The sequence below is a fragment of the Spinacia oleracea genome, chromosome 5 (genome assembly GCF_020520425.1).
Source record: "Spinacia oleracea cultivar Varoflay chromosome 5, BTI_SOV_V1, whole genome shotgun sequence".
NCBI lineage: Eukaryota > Viridiplantae > Streptophyta > Magnoliopsida > Caryophyllales > Amaranthaceae > Spinacia > Spinacia oleracea.
In genome coordinates, this window is record NC_079491.1 from 32,980,937 (window position 1) to 33,007,197 (window position 26,261).

Genomic DNA, 26,261 nt, shown 5'->3' on the forward strand with positions numbered 1-26,261 from the left:
GTTTTGTAGTTAAAGCATCTGATGAATAATTGACAAAATAATATTATGAATCTCAATTTCTCACTCTTCTCATTCATCTCAATTATGTTTATATATCGTACATAAAGTTTCCTTAGCCTACTTGTACTCATAGTAGGAAACATAACCTAACGTAAACTCTAATTTATACTATAGAATTAATATCGTAACATCCCCTCTTAAGGTGGAGCATGAAGGTTTCGAATGCCCATCTTGCCTAGAAAAAATTCAAACTGTGCTTTTCCTAACGCCTTTGTAAAAATATCTGCTAGTTGCACTTTCGGTGACACATACGAAGGACAAATAATACCTTCCTTGATAGCATCTCGGATAAAGTGACAGTCTGCCTCAATATGTTTTGTCCTTTCATGAAACACCGGGTTCTGCGCTATATGAAGTGCTGACTGACTATCACAAAACATACTCATACCTTGCTTGTGCTCCACTACCAAATCTCTAAGTAGTTGCTTTAGCCACTTTAACTCACATGTCAGTGCTGCCATTGAACGATATTCTACTTCTGCAGAAGAACGAGAGACTGTATGTTGCTTTTTAGTTTTCCAAGAAACCGGAGAAAGACCAAGTAACACGAACCATCCAGTCAAAGATCGACGAGTCAATGGACAACTTGCCCAATCCGAGTCACACCATCCCTCTAGTTGTAACGCACTATCTGAACGTAAAAGAATTCCTTGACCCAGACACTTTTTCAAGTATCGTACTACTCTCAATGCAGCTTCCCAATGCTCTTCCTTTGGTGCCTGCATAAATTGGGATAAAATATGAACCGAATACGCCAGATCTGGCCTAGTAACAGCCAAATAAATTAGGCGACCAATTTTTCCCCATCTTCTAACTCCTTCCCCTCTGCAAGTGCTAGTTTGTGATTTTGCTCCATAGGAAAATCCGCAGGCTTTGCCCCTAAGAGACCGGTTTCTGAAATAATATCTAGAGCATATTTTCTCTGACAAACATAAAATCCACTCTTGCTGCGTGCAACCTCCAGCCGTAGAAAATATTTCAGATGACCCAAATCTTTCATTTTAAAACATTGACTCATATATGCTTTAAAACTATTCAACGCAAATACATTGTTTCCTGCAATAATCATGTCATCCACATATACTAGCACACTTAATTGCAACCCATCTTTCGAAAGAGTAAATAAAGAGTAGTCTGAGTATGACTGTTTAAACCCATACTTCTTCAGGGCGGTAGACAATTTTTCAAACCAACACCGGGGTGCCTGTTTCAAACCATACAACGATTTTTTCATCCTGCAAACCATGTTAGTATTATCTTTATGAAAACCGGGTGGAATTTTCATAAGATTTCTTCTTCTAAGTCACCATGTAGAAAAGCATTATGTACATCCATTTGATGCACTTCCCAATTTTTCACTGCTTCCATTGCCAAGAAAGTTCTATCGACATTTTAGCAACTGGAGAAAAAGTTTCATTATAATATGTACCTTCTACTTGATGATTTCCTAAGCAGACCAATCGTGCCTTATTCCGGATCAAATATCCATCCTCATCTTTCTTTTCTGTATACACCCACTTGCTTCCAAGTGCTTTCTTTCATGAGGGTAATTTTTGTAGTACCCATGTCCCCTACCCTTCAAGTGCTTCAATTTCTGCGCTCATAGCCTCTCTCCATGCTTCATGTTTCATTGCATCTTTAAAAGTTTTTGGGACTTTACTATATGTAATGGCTGCAATGTAATTTCTATGTTTCGCAGAAAATCGTTCATAATTGACAAAATATGTTATAGGATAAGGAGTACTTGAGGAAGACAATGTGGAGAATGAACTTGCCGATGGACTATTATTTTTCCGTATGGTGTGCATTACGCATTCCCGGAGTTTTATGGAAGGATATTTTTGTCGCTTCCCTCTCCCCATCTCCTCCTCACTACTCTTCTCTAACCCCATATTTTGTTTCTCACTCGTACCCATGCTGCTGTCATTTGTGGGAGGACTTGCTACTGATTGTTGTGCACTTTGATATGGCAGAATTTGCTGCTCGTCACTACAAGCCCTCAACACATGGTCCTTCCCTGTCTGCATCACCTTGTTGGGAGCCTCGTGCAGCGCCTCACCAAGTGGTACCTGCTCCCCATCACACTGCAGCGCCTCACCCTCAGTTTCTCTTACACGCACCAAGGCTTCCCTTGGAGCACCTGCTGCTACATGTGGACTTTCTCCAACCCCACTCCCAATCATTAATCTATCATCATCACTATCATAAATCAGCACATGCCCCATGTTATCATATATTCCAGCATCATTCTTCACACTCTCCGTATATGGAAATATTTTTTCATGCATGAAATCTAACATCATGAGATACAAAGAATTCTCGGGCCTCCAAATCAAACAATTGCCACCCTTTTTTTCCAAATGGATACCCAATAAGAATACACCGTCTACCTCGAGAATCAAATTTGTCCCTTTTACTCCGTTGATTATGAGCATAACAAAGACACCCAAAAACACGAATCAACTCATACGATGGAATTTTACCAAATAACATCTCGTATGGACTTTTATTGTCAAGCAATGGAGTAGGTGTTTTATTAATTAAATAACATGCAGCCAACACACACTCTCCCCAAAATTTCTTAGGTAATTGTGTCTGAAAACGTAATGCCCGTGCGACATTTAAAAGGTGTTGGTGCTTCCTTTCTACCCTCCCATTTTGCTGAGGGGTTCCAATACATGATTATTCAAACAAAATTCCATTCTTAAAAAAATAACCTTGCAGACAAATAAACTCTGTACCATTATAACTTCGTATTACTTGAATTTCTTGATTGAATTGTGATATGCATGTTTTATATAGTATTTTTACCCCCGTCCCTTAGTACTTTTATGTGTCAAACGTGCTCTTAGGAGCTGTTTCTAGTACTAATGTGTGTTATTGAGTGTGCCTTGAGTTTCAAGTTTGATTATGAGAAATTGGTCTTTTTAGGCCCGTTTCATGTTGATCTAGGCCACTATATGAGCCCGAGGAAGTTCGGGACCTCCATCGTCGACTTTCGGGAGCCTTGGATGCTTATGGTTGAGCCCCGAGAGTTAGACTCAGTGATATGGGCGAGTTATATTGAAGATTGCAAATCGCCCTGGAAGCTGAGGGCGAAATGCAACCATCGGGCGGAATTGAAGCAAATTAGACTCATCAACGCGCGCCCGATCGGGCGCAGCTCGCCCGATCCGGATCGGGCGGTCATCCGGAAGCTTATGTGGAGAGTTCGCAATCCGCCCGATCGGGCGGATTTTGGCCCGATCGGGCCGACTATCGAGTGCATCGCCCGATCGGGCACCTCCTGCACTTATGCGCGTGTTTTCTTTCCGGTTTTTGGCTTGTATTTTGGGCAAACTATAAATACTAGCCCCTTATATTTTTAGAGACATCTTATTTTCTAGTTTCAAACACTTAGTTTATTTTTCCTAAGCTTAGTTTTCTCTCCAATTGTTCCAACACTTAGTTTTATTTCCAATTAAAAGTTCAAACTTTAGTATTCCATTGTTCTTCAATTAGGTATTATTTTCTTACTTTGATTTATTAATTTGTTTCAATTATGCTTTCAATTAATATGCTTGCTTTGTTTATTGATAATATGTGTGAGTAGTTTAATTTCTAGGGTTTGGGGATCCATGAATTAATATGATGGGATTTTGAATAATTGTGATTATTGACATTGTGCTTATTGACATTGTGATTAATTCCTATTGATTGGTTTATTCCACTATTCAATTAGATTTGCGCAGGTTTAATTGTGTAGTTATGCAATATCAAGTTAAAATTCGAGAGATGCAATTTGATGTTTAGGCTTGTGTCAATAGGTAGAATTGGGATTAATAAGTAGCGAGAGCCCGTTAATTCTAAGTCTATGACTAGTATCGATTCGAGAGAGCATGCTAGTCTAATTAATTACTTTGTTGATTATCGTGATTGTTCATTGTCCTGGATTGTTAATTGCTGGTGAACCTATGCCCTAGATTTCCTTAATATATTGATTCATACTTATTTAATTATCGTTCGTAGTCTTAGTTTACAAACAATCAACCAAATCTTGTTCCCAATAGTTTAGTTTAATTAATTAATAGTAGAAAGAACGCCTGTCTCCCTGTGGATTCGATCCTGACTTCCCTTGCTACCTAGCTAGTGGGCCTTAGGTTATTTTTGATTAGGTGATACGACTTTAGCCTGTCAAATTTTGGCGCCGTTGCCGGGGAGACGATTTTATTTTCTGTTGTTGATTGCTTATCCTAGATTATTGTTTGTTACTACTCAAGGAACTCACGTTCCTTGAGACCGGATCTCATATTGTTTTGTAGTCTTTGTCTATGCCCAGGACCGTAGGTACTAGTAATCTTACTCCATTCGATCCTGAGCCCGAAAGAACCTTTCGTAGACGAAGAACTTTCATTGCACAGTGTGGGAATTACTCTGATTCTGATCATAATATTGGCGATCTTTTTCCTTCAGATACAGATTCAGTTTCAGAGATAGAGATGGGTGACGAAACTCTACTACCGCCACCTACCCCACGGCTTACAGACTATTCTAAGCCAAGTCTGTCCGTGCTACCAAAGGCGATCATGCCTTCTATTGCAGCTGAGACCTTCAAGATTGAGCCTGCATTGATTAACATGATTGAGAGACGCCAGTACGGTGGGGAACCAGGTGAAGATCCGAATCTTCACATTCAGTCCTTCATCCAATATTGTTCCACCATCAAGCAAAAGGGATTGACTCCGGAGCAGACTATGGAGATACTTTTCCCGTTCTCTTTGAGTGGGAAAGCTAAACTGTGGATTAATGGGTTGAATCGGGCGGCTTTGAAAATCACTAATTGGGAGTCCTTGGCTCTTGCTTTTTATGTTAAATATTTTCCACCTGAGAAAATGGCTCGTCTGAGGGGTCAGATATTAGGTATCTCACAACAAGCAGATGAGAGTTTGTTCGAGGTCTGGGAGAGATTCAAGGATTTGCAAAGAGAGTGCCCGCACCATGGTTTTGAAGATTGGTTCTTGATTCAGCAGTTTTATAATGGTCTGGGCAATGAGTCTAGATGTTTGTTAGATTCGGCTGCCAGTGGGAGGTGTAATCCCCCGTAATTCTATACATTTCATTTATATATTTTAACGTATATTTAATATATTTAAATAAGAATTTATGAATTTTGGAAATAAATATATAATTAACGTGCATTTATTTATTACATTTTAATATTTTCAACGATTTACGAAATCGAAAATGATTTTAGAATTTTAAGTTGAAAAGAATTTGAATTACGAAAATTGATTGAATTTAGAAAACGATCCTATTCAGTTTTGGACTCGAATCATAAAAGCTAAATCCTACTCCTAGCCCAATTGGGGAAAGCCCAAACCAATAAAACCCAAACCAATACTCCCTTCCCTTTTCTAATTCACGTGAGACCAAAGGAAACAACAAAAAAAAAAAAAAAGAAAAAAAAAAAAACCCTCTCCCTCCTTCAACCTCACGTACAACACCAAACACTCATCCCTCTCAGCCGTTCTCTCTCCTCCCTTCACGTCCGCCGCTTCTGCCAAGCCGTCGGACCGCCGTTGCTTCACCACCGTCGACGTGCTCCTCTCCCCTTTGCCGGTACTCTCTCCTCCTTCCTCTTCTATTTTGTTTTCTCTTTCTTTAGTTTTATCCTCCCCTTAATCGCAGGTTCTGTTTTCTTGAACCACCAGCCAGCCGCCGCGTGCGCAGCCGCGACCCCCAGGCCAACCACCACCTGCATCTTCGTCGCAGCCCTGCCCAGCCGACACCCTCTTCGATCTCTCTCCTCCTTCGCGTAGAAACCATCTCCTCCCCTGCTTGTTTCTTGCGCAAGCCAGCCGGCCGCCGCCATAACATTGTCGTTGCCGTGCCGCCGCGCCACAGCACCACCTCCGGCCAACCACTCTCCCTTCCCTCTCTCTTTTGGTTAATTCCTTACCCTTTTATTTCATTAATGTAATATTTATGTTCTAATGATTTAATTAAGGTTTTCATAATTTAAATTATTAGTTTTGATAATTTAATTTAGAATTCAGATTATATGTTGATATTACAAACTAATTAATTTTCAGATTTTTGTTAATTATGTTTAAGTTAGAGTTTTAATTATGTTTATTAATTTAATTCATGTTTTCTTGGATTAGATTTATATTTTTATGGTTTAATTATAATTTTCAGATTTTATATGTTTTATATAATTAAGTTGGTAATTTTCAGATTATATAATTTGATTAAAATAGGAGTTTTAATTATTAAAGCATGGTAGGATGATTATAAATTATTAAAGTTATTGTTTTTATGATTTCAAAGTTTTGGGAGTAGTTTGAAATTAGTTATATTGCTGAAAATTTAAAGTATGGAGTTTGCAAAGAGTTTTCAACGAATTTCAATCACTAATTCAATAATTGTTATGCTAGGAAATCAAATATTCAAGTTTTGTTATTGGAGAAAAGTTCTAAATATGTTTAGGATGTAGTTAGAATGTGTTATTATAGCTGTGAGCGATTAGAAGTTGATTGGGAATCCTTGTTGGTTGTTTTAGGCGGAGAATTCTCTGTAGGCGACTTTTGAATTATTAAAGTGGTCTTGCAGTTTGTTTACACAAGGTACGTACATACCTGCGTGCTTGGAATGTGTGCTAATTGTTGAAACCATGTGTATTATTGATGAACTTGGTTATGTTAATGTTGTTGATGAACTTAGTCAGGTTGAAATTGCATGTTTGATACTGTTGGATGAACATATTAAACCTTTATTGCATTTTGAGGATTATAACATGTTAGTATGGAAGATTGATGCAAACATGTTTGATTGGGAACACTAGAGTATTTAGTATATAATTCAGATCAGTTAATTGTTGTTCCCTTTTTAGCTTTTCACTACTTTATGAGGGCGGAGGACCTCATTTAGTAAGTTGAAACCTTATACCCATATTCAGGGGTTGATCAGTATTAAAGAAAAGATTGGAGTTAATTGGAATGAATCCTGTTTGATGCCTTGTGATCACTTACTCAATTCCAAGATAAAAACAGTTATAAATAAATGTGAGTTGCATGCCTTATGTGATTGTCGAGTCATAACAGGGTGTTAATTTGTAAATCATGTAAAGTGAAACTGAGTAGCAATAGCTTTAGACTGTGCACGTCTAAAGTGACGGACAAACAGGAGTTGGGGTTCATGGTGGTAGCCCATGGCCTTTCATTCGGACCGGATTGATCACCGCGTCCTATTTTCAGTCAAACGTTCCTCGATATCGCAGGTCACTGAGGTTACGGAGTCGCGCCCGTACCTCGTCTAGCTAGAAAACTCGGTCCATTGCCTATTTCAATTAAAATAATATTATTGTTATAAAAGTCTAGTCCAGTCTAGCCTAGTCTAGTTAAGTATGGTCTTCAGATTATCATGATTTGTCTGCCCTTATTTATGTTCATTAGTGTCATGTTAGGATTGATCGTTTAATAGTATCATGTTAGGATTATTATTGATTTAGTATGTAGTACTCAGCTTTGCTGATTACGTGCTTTTGCTTGTGCATGTTGATCATGGCTATGCCTTATTGATCCTGTGATGACCCAATCTTTGGTGAGCAGTCTCTAAGGATCAATAAGCATTGTCCATCTGCAGGTTTGAAGATGTTGCATCATTGGGATCGGGAATAGAGAGCTTGTATTTAGTTTTGATTTGCTAAGTTAACTTGGGTTTGTTAATTGGGACTTTAAACTTGTCGTACTATTTATATTTCCTTATTTTCGTTGGTTGATTTTTGGGGACTAAATCTGTAATCGATTATTTATAAACCTAAAGTTAGTTTTATGTTTTCCGCTGCAAAATTCTGAATAAGCCGTTACGTTTTCACACGGGCGATAATGCCTTGATAATTCTCTACGTTTTATATTAAAAGATTATTTTAGAAAAGAGAGAATTGTCGGGGTGTTACAAAGTGGTATCTAGAAGCTAAGGTTTTACTTTAATAAATTTTTAGGCGCCTAACTATCTAGTTATTTAAAATAAATTTCTTAAAAATCGAGATTCTACGTATTATAGACTTATAGTGTTCAAAAATTGGTACTTTTTTTTGGGGGGCCGATTTCCTTTTATCTTGTTTGAAAGTATATAATATTTCTTATTTAAGTTCGAAATCAAATTATTTATTCAAATTAAAGTGACTTTCGAAATTTTTATTCTTTTCTTATTATTTATTATTCAAAAATGAGTACAATTTTTTTTTTTTAAAAGTTCAAAACTTTTTTTTTAAAAGTTGTATCAAGAGTTAGAATTCGTTATTTAGGAAATATAAATCTTTTTCGAATTAATAATTTTATTTTCGAATTTATTCGCTACGCATTTCCTTAATTTATTTTACTTTATTTATTTTATATTTTATTTATGTTATTATTCTATGTTATAATTTTATTATAACTTCGTTCTTTTATTTCGTTATATAAATGATTCTAATGCTTTAGTTTATGAGAGATGGGTAGTATAAGAAGGGCATATAAGATAGAATTATATGTGCATTAGTAGCTAGTCAATGATAAGAAATTGATTGTTATGTATGTGCATGTGCTAATTGTTTAAGTGTTACATTTACATGTGCATAAAGAATTGTTTGATTCCACCAAACTTATTGATTATTGAACCTTGTTTATGTTTTGGCTGGAAAATCGTTAGTGAGACTTTGAATTGTTTATTTCAGGAATAAAATGTCTCTTTCCAAGTATACTAACATAGGATCCTTCGAGAAACTTGATATAGAAACCCCTGATATTTACGTGAAGAAAATTGTGTTTGGATGTGAATATTATGCTAAAGTTCAAGGGCAACCTATCTTAATGAGAAAGGATATCATAGCAGCCACAATCATTAATTGCTTACCTAACAAATTTCCATACCTAGAACTCAAGGAAAAGTTTAAAGACATGCATTCTGATAATGGGACTCCAAACTTGACTAAGTATGGAACTTGGGATGGTAGATGGAAATATGATTCAGAAATTCTGACCACCATTATTGAAGCGGCAGAAAGTGGGTTTAGAGACGGTAAAATCGTAGGGAGTCATGTTGGGGATTCAGTTACAGAAGAACCTATGGGAATTAGTGTAAATAATGACCTAGAGGAAAATGATGTAGCTGTGGAGAATGAGAATGTAGGTGTTGAGGCAGAGTATCCTAACCCAGCGGCTCATGAGCCAACCATTGAGATCTCTAGTGATTCGGATGCAGAGCTCGAAAGTGAACAGGAGATGGCAAGTGAGCCTAATCAAGATGAAGACATGGGTGAAGATGCAAACCCTGAGGAAGACCCCGATGAAGACCCTGAAGAAGAGTTCGATAATCTTGAGATCTAAATTTCACTTCGCAAGTTTCAGGAGCAATGGATAGGCAAGAGGCCACAAATATTTTGAAGTCATAAATAGTTAATTTAACTCTTTTATGTTTTAGAGAATAAGTAGCGAAGCTACAATAGTTTAAAGTTAAAGTTTATTGAAGTTTGAAATGTTCTTTATTATTTTGAAGGATGTAATAAATATTTATGGAGTTAGCAATAAAAGTTAAAGTTTTCAAGGAATTGTTCTTTATTCTATTTTGAGGATTCCATAATACCCCAACCTTTAGGTAACACGTCATGGATTAATTTTCCATTGGTTGCATACTCAGTGTGAATTGTGGATCAATTTAATTGCCACAATAATATTAAATGATTTGAGTACATAAAGAAAGTGAGGGCCAATCTAGACCCTCATGACCAATATGATTCAAAAGGTTATGCCCTATGTGCAGTGTGTGAATGTCTTTCGTGAATTATCGAGGATGATTATTTTTCAATGATTATTGCATCTTGTAGACGATCGTTGCACCTTCATAAACGATTGTCGTGCCTTCATAAATGATGTGTATTAATGTGAACATTGTTGGTTGAGGCGAACTTTATGGTCAATTCAAGTATTAAATTGTATGGGATAACGTATAGGTGATGTTTCAAACCTAAAGTAGAGTATACTAATTGCAGGCCGCGTTCTAGAATGGCCAACAATAATGACTTAGTTGTTGCTATTCGCCTCTTGGCGGAAAAGATGACCCCACCTTTTTAGAAAACCAGATTGGAGAGTTTGAGAAATTGTTTGGGGATTTGAATTGTCTTGAGAATATGAGAGTGGGTCAAGTTGTCATGTATTTGAAAGATGAAGCCGATTTACAGTGGAGAGAAATAGAGTTAGGCTTAGCGCTGCTGAAAGATTCAATTAGGATTCAATTGTTACTGCCTTAAGGGAAAGGTTTACCCTACCTTTTATGAGAAAGCAGAAAGTTTAGGAATTCATAAACATTAGTATGGGGAGCATGACCATCGATGAATACTATTGCAGATTTATAGCATGACCACCTTAGGATTAGGTGGGGAAACCTCTACATCTTTGGATTTTGTGTATGGGGGAGATGCTCATATTTATGGGTTGCAGTCTAGAATGGACAAGAAAAATATTGTCGTTGGGGAGAAAAGAAAAGAGTTTAATGCTGGGGAAAACCAAGGAAATTTCAAGAGAAATATGAATGAAAATGGTAATGGGAGTGGTAACCAGGTAAAGTAGGGATTTAACCAGTCAGGAAATTAGGGTCGAAGCCTTTAGGGGCGTAGAACAACTAAGAGAACTTCCATAAGTCTGCTAATGAGAATAACAACCAGGATAAGGCTCCGGATAAACTATTCGTTATGAGTAGAAGTGAAGCTGAACGTTTTGCAGATGTAGTTTATGGTACTTTTCTATTAACTCCGTGCCAGTTAAAACATTGTTTGATTCAGGGGCAACTTGCTCTTTTATTTCGTGCTCTATTGTTAAAAGTTGAAGTTAGTAGATTTTGAGGCGATTGATTTACCTGTTAGTCTACCTACTGGTGTAACCATAAAGTGTACCAAGTTGTTTAAGAACTTGCCTTTGAAGACAAAAGATTGTGTTTTTCCTTCTGATTTGATAAAGTTTAGTCTGAGGGACCTAGATGTAATTTCGGGGATGGACTAGCTAAGTGTGTACAAGGCTAAGGTAGATTGTGAAGTTCAGAAAGTAAGTTTAAGGAACCTTATTGGAAAATTGACCTCATATAGATGTTTTGAAAAGTCCAAGAACCTTTACTTATTTCCGTAATGCAAGTGAGGAAATTGATGAATAGGGAGTACGAACTATTTTCTGTAGTGTGTCAGAGGTGATTAAAGAAGTTAGTGACAATCGAGGATGTTGCCATTGTGAGTGGATTCATTGATGTGTTTCCGAGTGAAATTACAAGTGTGTTACCTGTTAGAGCTTTTGAGTTCACTATAGACTTAGATCCTGAAACGACACCTATATCCAAAGCACCTTATAGCATGACACCTCCTGAAATGAGCGAATTAAGACACAATTGCAAGAGTTGTTTGTTAAGGAGAAAGATAAGAGTATGGAACCATGCATCGATTTTAGGGAGCTAAACACCATCAAGAACGAGTATCCTTTGCCTAGGATAGATGACATATTTGATCAATTGAATTGGGCGAGTGTGTTCTCAAAGTCTGATTTGTGTTGAAGTACCACCAATTGAGGATAGATGATAAGGGCCTAGACCTCATTAGGACTCGTTATTGTCATTATGGGTTTAGAGTAATGTCTTTTGGGTTAACCAATGCACCTGCCATAAATATGGAATTGATGAATGAGATTTCCCACGAATTCCGAATTAAGTTTGTTATTATATTACTGATGGTATCCTGATTTATTCAAAGAATGCAAAAAGAGCATAATGAAATCTTGAGGATTACTTTGGAAACGCTTAGAAAGAATCTAGTTTTTTTTTCTTAAATGAAGTATACAAATCTTGAAGTCATGTGTGTATAAGTGACACCAGTGGAAAAGTGAAGGACTAACTTGATTGAGAACTATGTTACGTAAGGGAATAAATCTAAGAGACGATTTGAGTGGTCCAGGATCGTTAGAAATCATTGTTGTCTGGAAAAGATGTAAAGAAATACATGAATTGGCGCAAGAGCTAAGAGAAAAGCCCAAAAGTTATACACCCATGAAAAGCGTAATGAGGTTCGGTAACAAGGAAAAGTTGAACAGAAGGAATTTCTGTAGATCCTGCTAAGATTCAAGCTGTGAGTGAGCGACCTACTCCAAAGAACGTGTCCGATACTTGAAGTTTTCTAAGCCTAGATGACCATTATAGGAGTTGTGAAACACTTTCCGAAGAGAGCAAAACCATTGACCAACTTGTTGAAAGAGGAATCAAAATTCGAGTGGAGTGAGAAATGGGAGAAAGCTTTCTAAATTTTGAAAGAGCGTTTGACTTCCGCACCTGTTGTCGCGTCAATTGAAACTTTATGAAGCCAATTACCCAACCCATGACCTAAAGCTAGCTGCTAGTGCGTTGCTTTGAATGATTTGGAGACATTATCTTTATGGGACAACATTTGAGATCCTTACCGACTATAAAGTCTGAAATTTTGGCAAAAAGGCCTAGTGAATCTTGTGAACAACATTGAAATGAGTATTTCTTTCCACCCTGCAACCGATAGACAGACTGAGATTACTATGAAATATATGTTGAGATTCTGTGTTAATTGACTTTAAGGGTAATTGGGAAGACCAACTAGAGTGATTGAATTTCTTGCACCAATAGTTACCATGCGAGCATTACGATGTCACATGTTGAGGCATTGTGAGGGAAAAGTGTAGAAGTCCATTGCTAGAATGATTTGAGTGAAAATATTGTATTGAGGACATAATTCGTTGAGGAAGAAATACCCAAAGTTATTCCGTGAGATGAGTTACGAGGGCGTAACTCGTTTTCTTTAAGAGGGGTAGAATGCGATATAAATTCGCGCTTTTTACCTAATTTTATGGTGTTTTCATGCATTTCTATGCTTATTTTAGCAAATTATACATGTCGATGCAAGTAAATAGATTCTTCGCGTAAGAAATAGGTGTTCATGAGTAATTCAAGAAACTTTAAGTTGGCAAAAGAGTGTACATAAATGCCACAAGTACTTCTACAATAAGAATAAGTTCAAAAGTTTGGAAAGATATGTGAATTTTCGTGTCAAGTTTCGGGACGAAACTTCTTTTAAGAGGGGTAGATTGTAATCCCCCGTAATTCTATACATTTCATTTATATATTTTAACGTATATTTAATATATTTAAATAAGAATTTATGAATTTTGGAAATAAATATATAATTAACGTGCATTTATTTATTACATTTTAATATTTTCAACGATTTACGAAATCGAAAATGATTTTAGAATTTTAAGTTGAAAAGAATTTGAATTACGAAAATTGATTGAATTTAGAAAACGATCCTATTCAGTTTTGGACTCGAATCATAAAAGCTAAATCCTACTCCTAGCCCAATTGGGGAAAGCCCAAACCAATAAAACCCAAACCAATACTCCCTTCCCTTTTCTAATTCACGTGAGACCAAAGGAAACAACAAAAAAAAAAAAAAAGAAAAAAAAAAAAACCCTCTCCCTCCTTCAACCTCACGTACAACACCAAACACTCATCCCTCTCAGCCGTTCTCTCTCCTCCCTTCACGTCCGCCGCTTCTGCCAAGCCGTCGGACCGCCGTTGCTTCACCACCGTCGACGTGCTCCTCTCCCCTTTGCCGGTACTCTCTCCTCCTTCCTCTTCTATTTTGTTTTCTCTTTCTTTAGTTTTATCCTCCCCTTAATCGCAGGTTCTGTTTTCTTGAACCACCAGCCAGCCGCCGCGTGCGCAGCCGCGACCCCCAGGCCAACCACCACCTGCATCTTCGTCGCAGCCCTGCCCAGCCGACACCCTCTTCGATCTCTCTCCTCCTTCGCGTAGAAACCATCTCCTCCCCTGCTTGTTTCTTGCGCAAGCCAGCCGGCCGCCGCCATAACATTGTCGTTGCCGTGCCGCCGCGCCACAGCACCACCTCCGGCCAACCACTCTCCCTTCCCTCTCTCTTTTGGTTAATTCCTTACCCTTTTATTTCATTAATGTAATATTTATGTTCTAATGATTTAATTAAGGTTTTCATAATTTAAATTATTAGTTTTGATAATTTAATTTAGAATTCAGATTATATGTTGATATTACAAACTAATTAATTTTCAGATTTTTGTTAATTATGTTTAAGTTAGAGTTTTAATTATGTTTATTAATTTAATTCATGTTTTCTTGGATTAGATTTATATTTTTATGGTTTAATTATAATTTTCAGATTTTATATGTTTTATATAATTAAGTTGGTAATTTTCAGATTATATAATTTGATTAAAATAGGAGTTTTAATTATTAAAGCATGGTAGGATGATTATAAATTATTAAAGTTATTGTTTTTATGATTTCAAAGTTTTGGGAGTAGTTTGAAATTAGTTATATTGCTGAAAATTTAAAGTATGGAGTTTGCAAAGAGTTTTCAACGAATTTCAATCACTAATTCAATAATTGTTATGCTAGGAAATCAAATATTCAAGTTTTGTTATTGGAGAAAAGTTCTAAATATGTTTAGGATGTAGTTAGAATGTGTTATTATAGCTGTGAGCGATTAGAAGTTGATTGGGAATCCTTGTTGGTTGTTTTAGGCGGAGAATTCTCTGTAGGCGACTTTTGAATTATTAAAGTGGTCTTGCAGTTTGTTTACACAAGGTACGTACATACCTGCGTGCTTGGAATGTGTGCTAATTGTTGAAACCATGTGTATTATTGATGAACTTGGTTATGTTAATGTTGTTGATGAACTTAGTCAGGTTGAAATTGCATGTTTGATACTGTTGGATGAACATATTAAACCTTTATTGCATTTTGAGGATTATAACATGTTAGTATGGAAGATTGATGCAAACATGTTTGATTGGGAACACTAGAGTATTTAGTATATAATTCAGATCAGTTAATTGTTGTTCCCTTTTTAGCTTTTCACTACTTTATGAGGGCGGAGGACCTCATTTAGTAAGTTGAAACCTTATACCCATATTCAGGGGTTGATCAGTATTAAAGAAAAGATTGGAGTTAATTGGAATGAATCCTGTTTGATGCCTTGTGATCACTTACTCAATTCCAAGATAAAAACAGTTATAAATAAATGTGAGTTGCATGCCTTATGTGATTGTCGAGTCATAACAGGGTGTTAATTTGTAAATCATGTAAAGTGAAACTGAGTAGCAATAGCTTTAGACTGTGCACGTCTAAAGTGACGGACAAACAGGAGTTGGGGTTCATGGTGGTAGCCCATGGCCTTTCATTCGGACCGGATTGATCACCGCGTCCTATTTTCAGTCAAACGTTCCTCGATATCGCAGGTCACTGAGGTTACGGAGTCGCGCCCGTACCTCGTCTAGCTAGAAAACTCGGTCCATTGCCTATTTCAATTAAAATAATATTATTGTTATAAAAGTCTAGTCCAGTCTAGCCTAGTCTAGTTAAGTATGGTCTTCAGATTATCATGATTTGTCTGCCCTTATTTATGTTCATTAGTGTCATGTTAGGATTGATCGTTTAATAGTATCATGTTAGGATTATTATTGATTTAGTATGTAGTACTCAGCTTTGCTGATTACGTGCTTTTGCTTGTGCATGTTGATCATGGCTATGCCTTATTGATCCTGTGATGACCCAATCTTTGGTGAGCAGTCTCTAAGGATCAATAAGCATTGTCCATCTGCAGGTTTGAAGATGTTGCATCATTGGGATCGGGAATAGAGAGCTTGTATTTAGTTTTGATTTGCTAAGTTAACTTGGGTTTGTTAATTGGGACTTTAAACTTGTCGTACTATTTATATTTCCTTATTTTCGTTGGTTGATTTTTGGGGACTAAATCTGTAATCGATTATTTATAAACCTAAAGTTAGTTTTATGTTTTCCGCTGCAAAATTCTGAATAAGCCGTTACGTTTTCACACGGGCGATAATGCCTTGATAATTCTCTACGTTTTATATTAAAAGATTATTTTAGAAAAGAGAGAATTGTCGGGGTGTTACAGGAGGTTCATGCAACTTGAGGTGCCTAGAGCTATGGAGGTGATTGAGGAGATAACCATTCATAATGCCCAGTATGGGAATCCTAGAGGTCTATCTAATAGGGGTGGTAAGCATGATTTAAATTCTATTGAACAATTAACTGCCCAATTGACTGCTTTACACTATAAGTTTGATAATATGCAAGCAGCCAATGCTCAATCTGCCCAACCTGCTAGTGTAGCTGCTATGAGTGCCCAACCTGCTACTGTTTGTGAAAGTTGTGGAATGTCTGGTCATTATGCACAGGAATGTAGAAGCTCTGTTGAACAATGTAACGCATTTCAATCCTACAAACAAAATAACCCATTCTCCAACTCTTACAATGAGGGCTACAAAAACAACCCTCTACTATCCTACAGGAGCAACAATATCCAGAACCCTCACCAAGTCCAACATCCACCACAACAACCATACCAACCCCCACATCACAATCCTACCAACCACGGAACAACTACAACCAACAGTCTAGTGGACCAACAGGGTTCCCTAGACAACACACATCACCTCCACCACCACAACCTCAAGCCACACAGCCTGACCCTATGCTAGTAGAGATGAGAAACATGATGCTTCAAATGCAAAAATCTCTAAGTGAAAAGGATGCAAAGATCGATGCTCTTACTGCTCACAACAAGATCATTGACACACAGTTGGCACAGATGGCTACTACTATTGCAGGGAGGCCACCAGGCCAATTTCCTTCACATCCTGAAAATAGGGAGACTGGTAATGCAATTACATTGAGGAGTGGTAGGGATTATGATGGTCCTTCTATGCCGGTTGAGGTTGATTATGGGGTGTCTGCTAGTGTAATCCCCCGTAATTTTATAAATCTTATTAATATATTTTAACGTATAGTTAATTATATTTAAATAGAATTCACGAATTTTAGAAATAAAAATGTAATTAACGAATATTTATTTTTATACGTTTAAAATATTTCAACGATTTATGAAATTAAAATGATTTTAGAATTTTATGTTGAAAAGAAATCGAATTACGAAGCCGATTGAATTTAGAAAATGATCCTAATCAATTTTGGATTGAAATCCTAGAACTAAATCCTAATTCTAGCCCAATTGGCAAAGCCCAAATAATAAGACCCAAAACACTTTAGTCATTTCCTTCTCTTTCAATTTACGTAAAAAGCCAAAAACAAGAAACACCCAAACCCCTTTCTCTCTCATCATTCACGTGAAGTTGCAAGCCCTCAAACCTCCCCCTTCTTCATCCACCGCGCCAACCACCGTCGGACCACCGTTGCCTGCGTCACCGGTCCTCATACGCACGGTAATTCTTCTTCTCCTTCTCTCCCTTCGTTCTGTTCTTCTCTCTTTATTTCATTGCTCGCTCCTCCTTAACCGTGGCCTGTTTCCAGTAACCACCGCAAAACCACCGACCACCAGTGTGTCGCGCAACCACCGACGCTGGTTGCCCCTTTCTGGCCGGTGTTTGTTCTCCTCGCTCGTGCTTTGCTTCCCCTCTCACGTCGCTGCAAGCCGCACCGCCTGTAGACCACCGCGCCGCCTGCCGACCTCCGCAACCGCCTGCCCGGCTGCCGCGCCGCCCTGCCGCCAGGCAGCCTTCACTCTTTCTCTCTTTTGGTTATTTCTAAACCCTTAAAACTAATTAATGTTTTAATTATGTTTTTATAATTCGATTTATGTTTCTTGAATTAAATTCATGATTCTTTTTATGATTTATTATGAATTTCGGATTTTATGTTTTGTAATAATTATATCATTAATTTTCAGATTATACGATTTGATTGAGATATGGTTTTAATTATTAAAGTATGAGTTTTAAAGGTTTTTATAGTTTTGAAACCATGGTAGGACGATTGTGGATTATTAATATTATTGTTTCGATGTTCTAAGAACGTAGATTGGCCTTGGTGAAGTTTTAAATGAATTTATATTGCTGAAAATTTAAAGTACGATGTTTGCAAAGAGTTTTCAACGAATTTCAATCTTTAATTCAATAATTGTTATGCTAGGAAATCAAATATTCAATTTTTGATATTGGGGAATGTTCTAAATATGTTTAGGATGTGTTTAGAGTACGTTAGTGTTGCTGTAAATTATTAGGAATTGATTTGGGTACGTTTCTTGATTATTTTAGGCGGAGAATTCTCTTTAGGCGACTTTTGAAAGTGTTAAAGTGGCCTATCAGTTTGTTTACACAAGGTACGTACATACCTGTGTGCTTGGAATGTGTGCTAATTGTTGAAACCATGTGGAATTTGTTGGTGAACTTGGTTGTGTTGAGATTGTTGTTGAACTTGGTTATGTTGAAATTGCATGTTTAATACTGTTGGACGGACATATTGAACCTATTGCATTATGAGAATTATAACATGTTAGTATGGATGATTGATGCAAACATGTTTGGTTGGGAACACTAGATTACTTTGTATATATTGATTCAAATCGGTTGATTGTTGTTCCCTTTTAGCTTTTCACTACTTTATGAGGGCCGAGGACCTTGTTTAGTAAGTTGAAACCTTATACCCATATAGAGGGGTTGATCAGTATCAAAGGAAAGGTTGGATTTAATTGGAATGAGTCTTGTTTGATACCTTTGTGATCACTTACGTAATTCCAAGATAAAAACAGTTGTGAATAAATGTGGATTGTATGCCTTATGTGATTGTTGAGTCATAACAGGGTTTCAATTTGTAAATCATGTAAAGTGAAACCGAGTAGCAATAGCTTTAGACTGTGCACGTCTAAAGTGACGGACAAACAGGAGTTGGGGTTCATGGTGGTAGCCCATGGCCTTTATCTCGGACCGGATTGATCACCGTGTCCTATTTTTATTCAAAAGTTCCTCGATATCGCAGGTCTCTGAGGTTACGGAGTCGCGCCCGTACCTCGTCTTCCTTAGTGAAGACTGCCGGACGGACAACTCAGTCCATTGTCTATTTCAACTAAAATAATATTATTGCTAAAAGTATAGCCTAGTCTAGTCTGGTCAAGTATGGTCGTCAAACTATCATGTTTTGTCTGCCCTTGTTTATGTTCATTAGTATCATGTTAGGGTTGTTCGTTTAATAGTATCATGTTAGGATTATTATTGTTTTAGTATGTAGTACTCAGCTTTGCTGATTACGTGCTTTGTTTGTGTGTGCTGATCATGGCTATGCCTTATTGATCCTGTGATGACCCATCTTTGGTGAGCAGTCTCTAATGATCAATAAGCATTGTCCATCTGCAGGTTTGAAGATGTTGCATAATTGGGATCGGGAATAGAGAGCTTGTATTTAGTTTTGATTTGCTAAGTGACTTGGGTCGTTTAATTGGACTTTAAACTTGTTTAATTGATCTTATTTTTGTTGATTGGTTTTGGGATTAACTATGTAGTTGATTATTTATAAACCTAAAGTTATTTTTAATTTTCCGCTGCAAAATTCTGAATAAGCCGATACGTTTTCACACGGGCGATAATGCTTTGATAATTCTCTACGTTTTATGTTAAAAGAGTATTTTAAAAAGGGAGAATTGTCGGGGTGTTACAAAGTGGTATCTAGGAGCTAAGGTTTTACTTTAATAAAATTTGTAGGCTCCTAACTATCTAGTTATTTAAAATAAATTTTTAAAATCGAGCTCCTACGTATTATAGTGTTCAAAAATTGGTACTTTTTTTTTGAGGGGCCGATTTCCTTTTATCTCGTTTGAAAGTATATAATATTTCTTATTTAAGTTCGAAATTAACTTATTTATTCGAAACTTTTCGTTTATGTGAATTAAGTACGTTTTTTTCTTTCTTTTCGAAATTAAATTAAATATATAAAAAAAAGTCTTATTCCTTAAGTATATTTATTCGTTTAATAAATATTTATTCATTTAATAAAAATTTCTTATTATTCATTCGTTTAAAATAAATAAATTAATAATAATAATAATAAAAAATTCGTTTATTATTTATTCGTTTAATAAAAAATTTCTTTTTATTAATCATTCTTGTTTCATTCTTTAAATGCTTCAATGTTTTACTTATGTTGATTTATTACGAGAGATGGGTAATATAGGAAAGGGCATATAGGATAGAATTGTATGTGCATTAGTAGTTAATTGCTAGCATAAGTAGTTACTTGCTATGTGCATGTGTTAAATGTTTAATTGTTGCATTTAAATGTGCATTAGAGAGATTGTTTGATTCCATCGAACTTATTGCTTTATTGAACTTTGATTATGGTTTGGTTGGAAAATCGTTAGTGAGACCTTAAGTTGTTTCTTTCAGGAATAAAATATCTCTTTATGAAGAAAGTCGTGTTTGGATGTGAGTATTTTGCTAGATACAAGACCAACCCATCTTAATGAGAAAGGATATCATAGCATCCATCATTATTCATTACTTAGTTAACAAAATGCCAAACCTAGAGCTCAAGAATAGGTTTAAAGACATGAATTTTGAGGATGAAACCCCAAATTTGGCTAAGTATGGGACTAGGGGTGGTGAGGTGGCAAGTGAGTCTCATCAAGATGAAGACATGGGAGAAGACTTAGACCCGGAGGAAGAGTTCGACGATTACTAAAGACCTAGATTTCACTCCGTAAGTTTCCAAAGAAAGAACAGATAGGCGAAATGCCACAAGAGTTTGAAGTTGTAATAGTTAATTAATTCTTTTACGTTTTAAAGAATAAGTAGCAAAGCTACCGCAATTTATAGTTAAAGCAATGGGAGTTTCAGTTATTCTTTATTCTTTTCAAGGATATAGTAAACCTTTATAGAGTTAGGAATAGAAGTTAAAGTATTCTTTTCCAATTTGGGAATTCCAAAATTCGCCAACAGTAGTTTAAATTTATGTCATAGAACCTTTATTTTATTTTAGGACAAACACAATGTTACGATTTAGTAATTGTTATCAACATTTTCTTTCAAAGAATAAAAGTTAGATTATTGATAATCCAAATGATCAAGAGTTTATTTTGGGCACGCGAACGAGAATATTATTACTTATTTGTTGTGATTGAACTTCCATTAATTGGTTTCCAAATTGTATGTCCTTGATGGGGATATTTTTCATGAATGAGTGACGATGATTGCTCTAATATTGGTGTACATTCTTGAATAAGTGTTTGTTGTTGCGATCTCTATGATCAAATCGAAATTTCTTTCGTAGAGGTGACATATGAGTTATGTATCATAGAGTCATTAATTTTAGGTCGCACACTAGAATGACAAGCAATAATGAGTTAGTTGCTGCTATTCGCCTTTTGACGAAAAGACTGGCCCAAGAGAGAACTGAGCGTCCCGATTCTGCTGGGGACATGTTTGAGATACTAGCCAAAGTTAAGTCACCATACTTTAAGGGGTAAACTGATCTCACTTTTTAGAGAACTAGGTTAGAGAGTTTGAGAAATTGTTTGGGGCTGTGAACTGTCCTGAGAATATGAGAGTGGGTCAAGTTGTCATATATTTGAAAGATGAAGCTGATTTATGGTGGAGAGAGATTAGAGTTAGGCTTAGCGCTGCTGAGAGATTCAATTAGGATTCAATTGTTACTGCTTTAAGGGGAAAGTTTTATCCTACCTTTTACGAAAAAGCAAAAAGCTTAGGAATTCATAAACCTTAGTATGGGAAGCATGACCATCGCTGAATATTATAGCAAATTTATAGCGCTGTCGAGGTTTGCACCTGGGGTTGTAGCCACAGAGGAGATAAAGGCTCAAAGATTTGGGCAAGGGTTGACCAATGAGATCCAGTTGAGATTAGCTGGAGAAACCTTTACATCTTTAGATAATGTGTTTGAGAGAACTGCTCATATTTATGGTTTGCAGTCCACAAGGGACAAGAAAAATGTTGTTGGGGGAGAAAAGAAAAGAGTTTAATGCTGAGGGAAGTCAGGATATAACTAATCCGGAAACCAGAGTTCGAAGCCTGTAGGGTCGCAAAACAACCAGGGAAACCACAATAAGTCTGCCAATGAGAACAACAACCAGAACAAAGCTCTAGGTAAACTGTTCGTGATGAGTAGAAATGAAGCTGAACGTTTTGCAGACGTAGTTTATGGTACTTTTCTATTAACTCCGTGCCAGTTAAAACATTGTTTGATTCAGGGGCAACTTGTTCCTTTATTTCATCCTCTATTGTTAAAAGTTTGAAGTTAGTAGATTTTGAGGCGATTGATTTACCTGTTAGTCTACCTACTGGTGTAACCATAAGGTGTATCAAGTTGTTTAAGAACTTGCCTTTGAAGACAAAAGATTGCGTTTTCCCTTCTGATTTGACAAAAGTTTAATTTTAGGGACCTAGATGTAATTCTAAGGATGGATTGGCTAAGTTTGTACAAGGCTAAGATAGACTGTGAAATTCAGAAAGTAAGTTTAAGGAACCCTATTAGAAGGTTGACCTCATGTAGATGTTTTGAGAAGTCCAAAAACCTTTAGTTATTTATGTAATGCGAGTGAGGATATTGATGAATAGGGAGTGTGAACTAATTTCCTGTAGTGTGTTAGAGGTGAGTAAAGAAGTGGAGTGAAAATCGAGGATGTTTGCCATTGTGAGTGGATTCATTGATGTGTTTCCGAGTGAAATTGCAAGTATGTTACCTGTTAGAGCCCTTGAGTTCGTGATAGACTTAGTTCCTGGAACGACACCTATATCTAAAGCACCATATAGAGTGACACCTCCGGAAATGAGCGACTTAAGACATAGTTGCAAGAGTTGTTTCGTTAAGGGATATATTAGGCCTAGTGCATCACCGTGGGGAGCTCCTATGTTGTTTGTTAAGGAGAGAGATAAGAGCATGGAATTATGCATCGATTTAGGGAGCTAAATACCATCAAGAACAAGTATCCCTTGCCTAGGAGAGATGACATATTGGATCAATTGAATTGGGCGAGTGTGTTCTCGAAGACTGAATTGTGTTTGAAGTACCACCAATTGAGGATAGCTAATAAGGGTCTAAGACCTCATTAGGACTCGTTATTGTCACTATGGGTTTAGAGTAATGTCTTTTGGGTTAACCAATGCACCTCCCATAACTATGGATTTGATGAATAAGGTTTTTCCACGAATTCCGAATTAAGTTCGTTATTATGTTATCGATGATATCCTGATTTGGAATGAGAAAGAGCATGCCAAACACTTGAAAATTATATGGGAGACGCTTAGAAAGAATTTAGTATTATGTGAATGAAGTATACAAATCTTGAAGTCATGTGTGTATAAGTGACACCGGCGGAAAAATGAGGGACTAAATTGATTGAAAACTATGTTACGTAAAGGAATAAATTTAAGAGAAGATTCGAGTGGTCCAGGAACGTTAGAAATCATTTGGCGTCTTGAAAAGATGAAAGGAAATATACGAATTGGTGAAAGAGCTAGGAGTTGTGCCCAAAAGTTATACATCCATGAAAGGCATAATGAGGTTTGGTAAAAAGGAAAAGTTGACCAGAAGGAGTCTCTGTAGCTCCTGCTAAGATTCAAGCTGTGAGTGAGTGACCTATCCAAGAACGTGTCCAATATCTAAAGTTTTCTAGGCCTAGATACCATTATAGGAGGGTTGTGAGAGATTTCTGGAAAATAGCAAGACCAATGACCAATCTTGATGAAAAAGGAGTCAAAATTCGAGTGGAATGAAAAATGTGAGGAAGCTTTCCAGATTTTAAAGGAGCGTTTGACCTTCGCACCTGTTGTCGTGTCAATTGAAACCTTACGAGACTAATTAAGCTACTCATGACCTAAAGCTAGCTGCTATTGTGTTATCTGCGAATATTGGGAGACATTACCTTTATAGGGCAACATGTAAGATCCTTACCGAGCACAAAAGTCTGAAACTTTGGCAATAAGGTCCAGTTGAATCTTGGGGACAACATTGAAAATGAGTACTGCTTTCCACCCTGCGATCGATGGACAAACTGAGATTACTAACGGAATATATGTTGAGAGCCTGTGTTATTGACTTTAAGGGTAATTGGGAAGACCATCTAGATTCGATTGAATTTCTTGCAACAATAGTTACCATGCGAGCATTAAGATAGCACATTTTGAGGCATTGTATGGGAATAAGTGTAGAAATCCCACTTACTGGAATGACTTCCATGAAAATGTTGTATTGGGAACAGGATTCGTTGAATTAGAAATGTCCTGAATTATTCCCTGAGATGAGTTACGAGGGCGTAACTCGTTTTCTTTAAGGGGGTAGAATGAGATAGAAATTCGCGCTTTTTACCTATTTTATGGAAATTTTATGCATTTTATGCTCATTTTTAGCAACTTATACATGTTGATGCAAGTAAAGAGATTCCCCGCATAAGAAAAATGTGTTGTTGAGTAACACAAACAACTTTAAGTTGGCAAAAGAGTGCACATGAGCGGCACAGGTACTTCTCATGTAAGAATAAGTTGAAAACTTTTGATAAATGGGTGAATTTTCGTGTTAAGTTTCGGGACGAAACTTCTTTTAAGAGGTGTAGATTGTAATCCCCCGTAATTTTATAAATCTTATTAATATATTTTAATGTATAGTTAATTATATTTAAATAGAATTCACGAATTTTAGAAATAAAAATGTAATTAACGAATATTTATTTTTATACGTTTAAAACATTTCAACGATTTATGAAATTAAAATGATTTTAGAATTTTATGTTGAAAAGAAATCGAATTACGAAGCCGATTGAATTTAGAAAACGATCCTAATCAATTTTGGATTGAAATCCTAGAACTAAATCCTAATTCTAGCCTAATTTGCAAAGCCCAAATAATAAGACCCAAAACACTTTACTCCTTTCCTTCTCTTTCAATTCACGTAAAAAGCCAAAAACAAGAAACACCCAAAACCCCTTTCTCTCTCATCATTCACGTGAAGTTGCAAGCCCTCAAACCTCCTCCTTCTTCATCCACCGCGCCAACCACCGTCGGACCACCGTTGCCTGCGCCACCGGTCCTCATACGCACGGTAATTCTTCTTCTCCTTCTCTCCCTTCGTTCTGTTCTTCTCTCTTTATTTCATTGCTCGCTCCTCCTTAACCGTGTCCTATTTCCAGCAACCACCGCAAAACCACCGACCACCAGTGTGTCGCGCAACCACCGACGCTGGTTGCCCCTTTCTGACCGGTGTTTGTTCTCCTCGCTCGTGCTTTGCTTCCCCTCTCACGTCGCTGCAAGCCGCCCCGCCTGCAGACCACCGCGCCGCCTGCCGACCTCCGCAACTGCCTGCCCAGCTGCCGCGCCGCCCTGCCGCCAGGCAGCCTTCACTCTTTCTCTCTTTTGGTTATTTCTAAACCCTTAAAACTAATTAATGTTTTAATTATGTTTTTATAATTCGATTTATGTTTCTTGAATTAAATTCATGATTCTTTTTATGATTTATTATGAATTTCGGATTTTATGTTTTGTAATAATTATATCATTAATTTTCAGATTATACGATTTGATTGAGATATGGTTTTAATTATTAAAGTATGAGTTTTAAAGGTTTTTATAGTTTTGAAACCATGGTAGGACGATTGTGGATTATTAATATTATTGTTTCGATGTTCTAAGAACGTAGATTGGCCTTGGTGAAGTTTTAAATGAATTTATATTGCTGAAAATTTAAAGTACGATGTTTGCAAAGAGTTTTCAACGAATTTCAATCTTTAATTCAATAATTGTTATGCTAGGAAATCAAATATTCAATTTTTGATATTGGGGAATGTTCTAAATATGTTTAGGATGTGTTTAGAGTACGTTAGTGTTGCTGTAAATTATTAGGAATTGATTTGGGTACGTTTCTTGATTATTTTAGGCGGAGAATTCTCTTTAGGCGACTTTTGAAAGTGTTAAAGTGGCCTATCAGTTTGTTTACACAAGGTACGTACATACCTGTGTGCTTGGAATGTGTGCTAATTGTTGAAACCATGTGGAATTTGTTGGTGAACTTGGTTGTGTTGAGATTGTTGTTGAACTTGGTTATGTTGAAATTGCATGTTTAATACTGTTGGACGAACATATTGAACCTATTGCATTATGAGAATTATAACATGTTAGTATGGATGATTGATGCAAACATGTTTGGTTGGGAACACTAGATTATTTTGTATATATTGATTCAAATCGATTGATTGTTGTTCCCTTTTAGCTTTTCACTACTTTATGAGGGCCGAGGACCTTGTTTAGTAAGTTGAAACCTTATACCCATATAGAGGGGTTGATCAGTATCAAAGGAAAGGTTGGATTTAATTGGAATGAGTCTTGTTT

The 26,261-nt window shown here is 36.6% G+C and overlaps 2 long non-coding RNA genes and 1 other non-coding gene across 3 annotated transcripts; 2 read left to right on the top strand and 1 right to left on the bottom strand.

The window, feature by feature from the left end:
- Positions 1–4,937: 4,937 nt before the first annotated feature.
- On the bottom strand, positions 4,938–5,044 carry LOC130462361 (small nucleolar RNA R71). The gene has a single exon (XR_008922455.1). It is a non-coding gene; the product is annotated as a small nucleolar RNA R71 (small nucleolar RNA).
- Positions 5,045–5,167: 123 nt separating this feature from the next.
- Positions 5,168–7,916, top strand: LOC130461009 (uncharacterized). Its single transcript, XR_008921296.1, has 4 exons — positions 5,168–5,658; positions 5,751–5,985; positions 6,602–6,665; positions 7,650–7,916. It is a non-coding gene; the product is annotated as an uncharacterized lncRNA (long non-coding RNA).
- A 5,304-nt stretch (positions 7,917–13,220) lies between these two features.
- On the top strand, positions 13,221–15,951 carry LOC130461968 (uncharacterized). Its single transcript, XR_008922043.1, has 4 exons — positions 13,221–13,693; positions 13,786–14,020; positions 14,637–14,700; positions 15,685–15,951. It is a non-coding gene; the product is annotated as an uncharacterized lncRNA (long non-coding RNA).
- Positions 15,952–26,261: the final 10,310 nt, after the last annotated feature.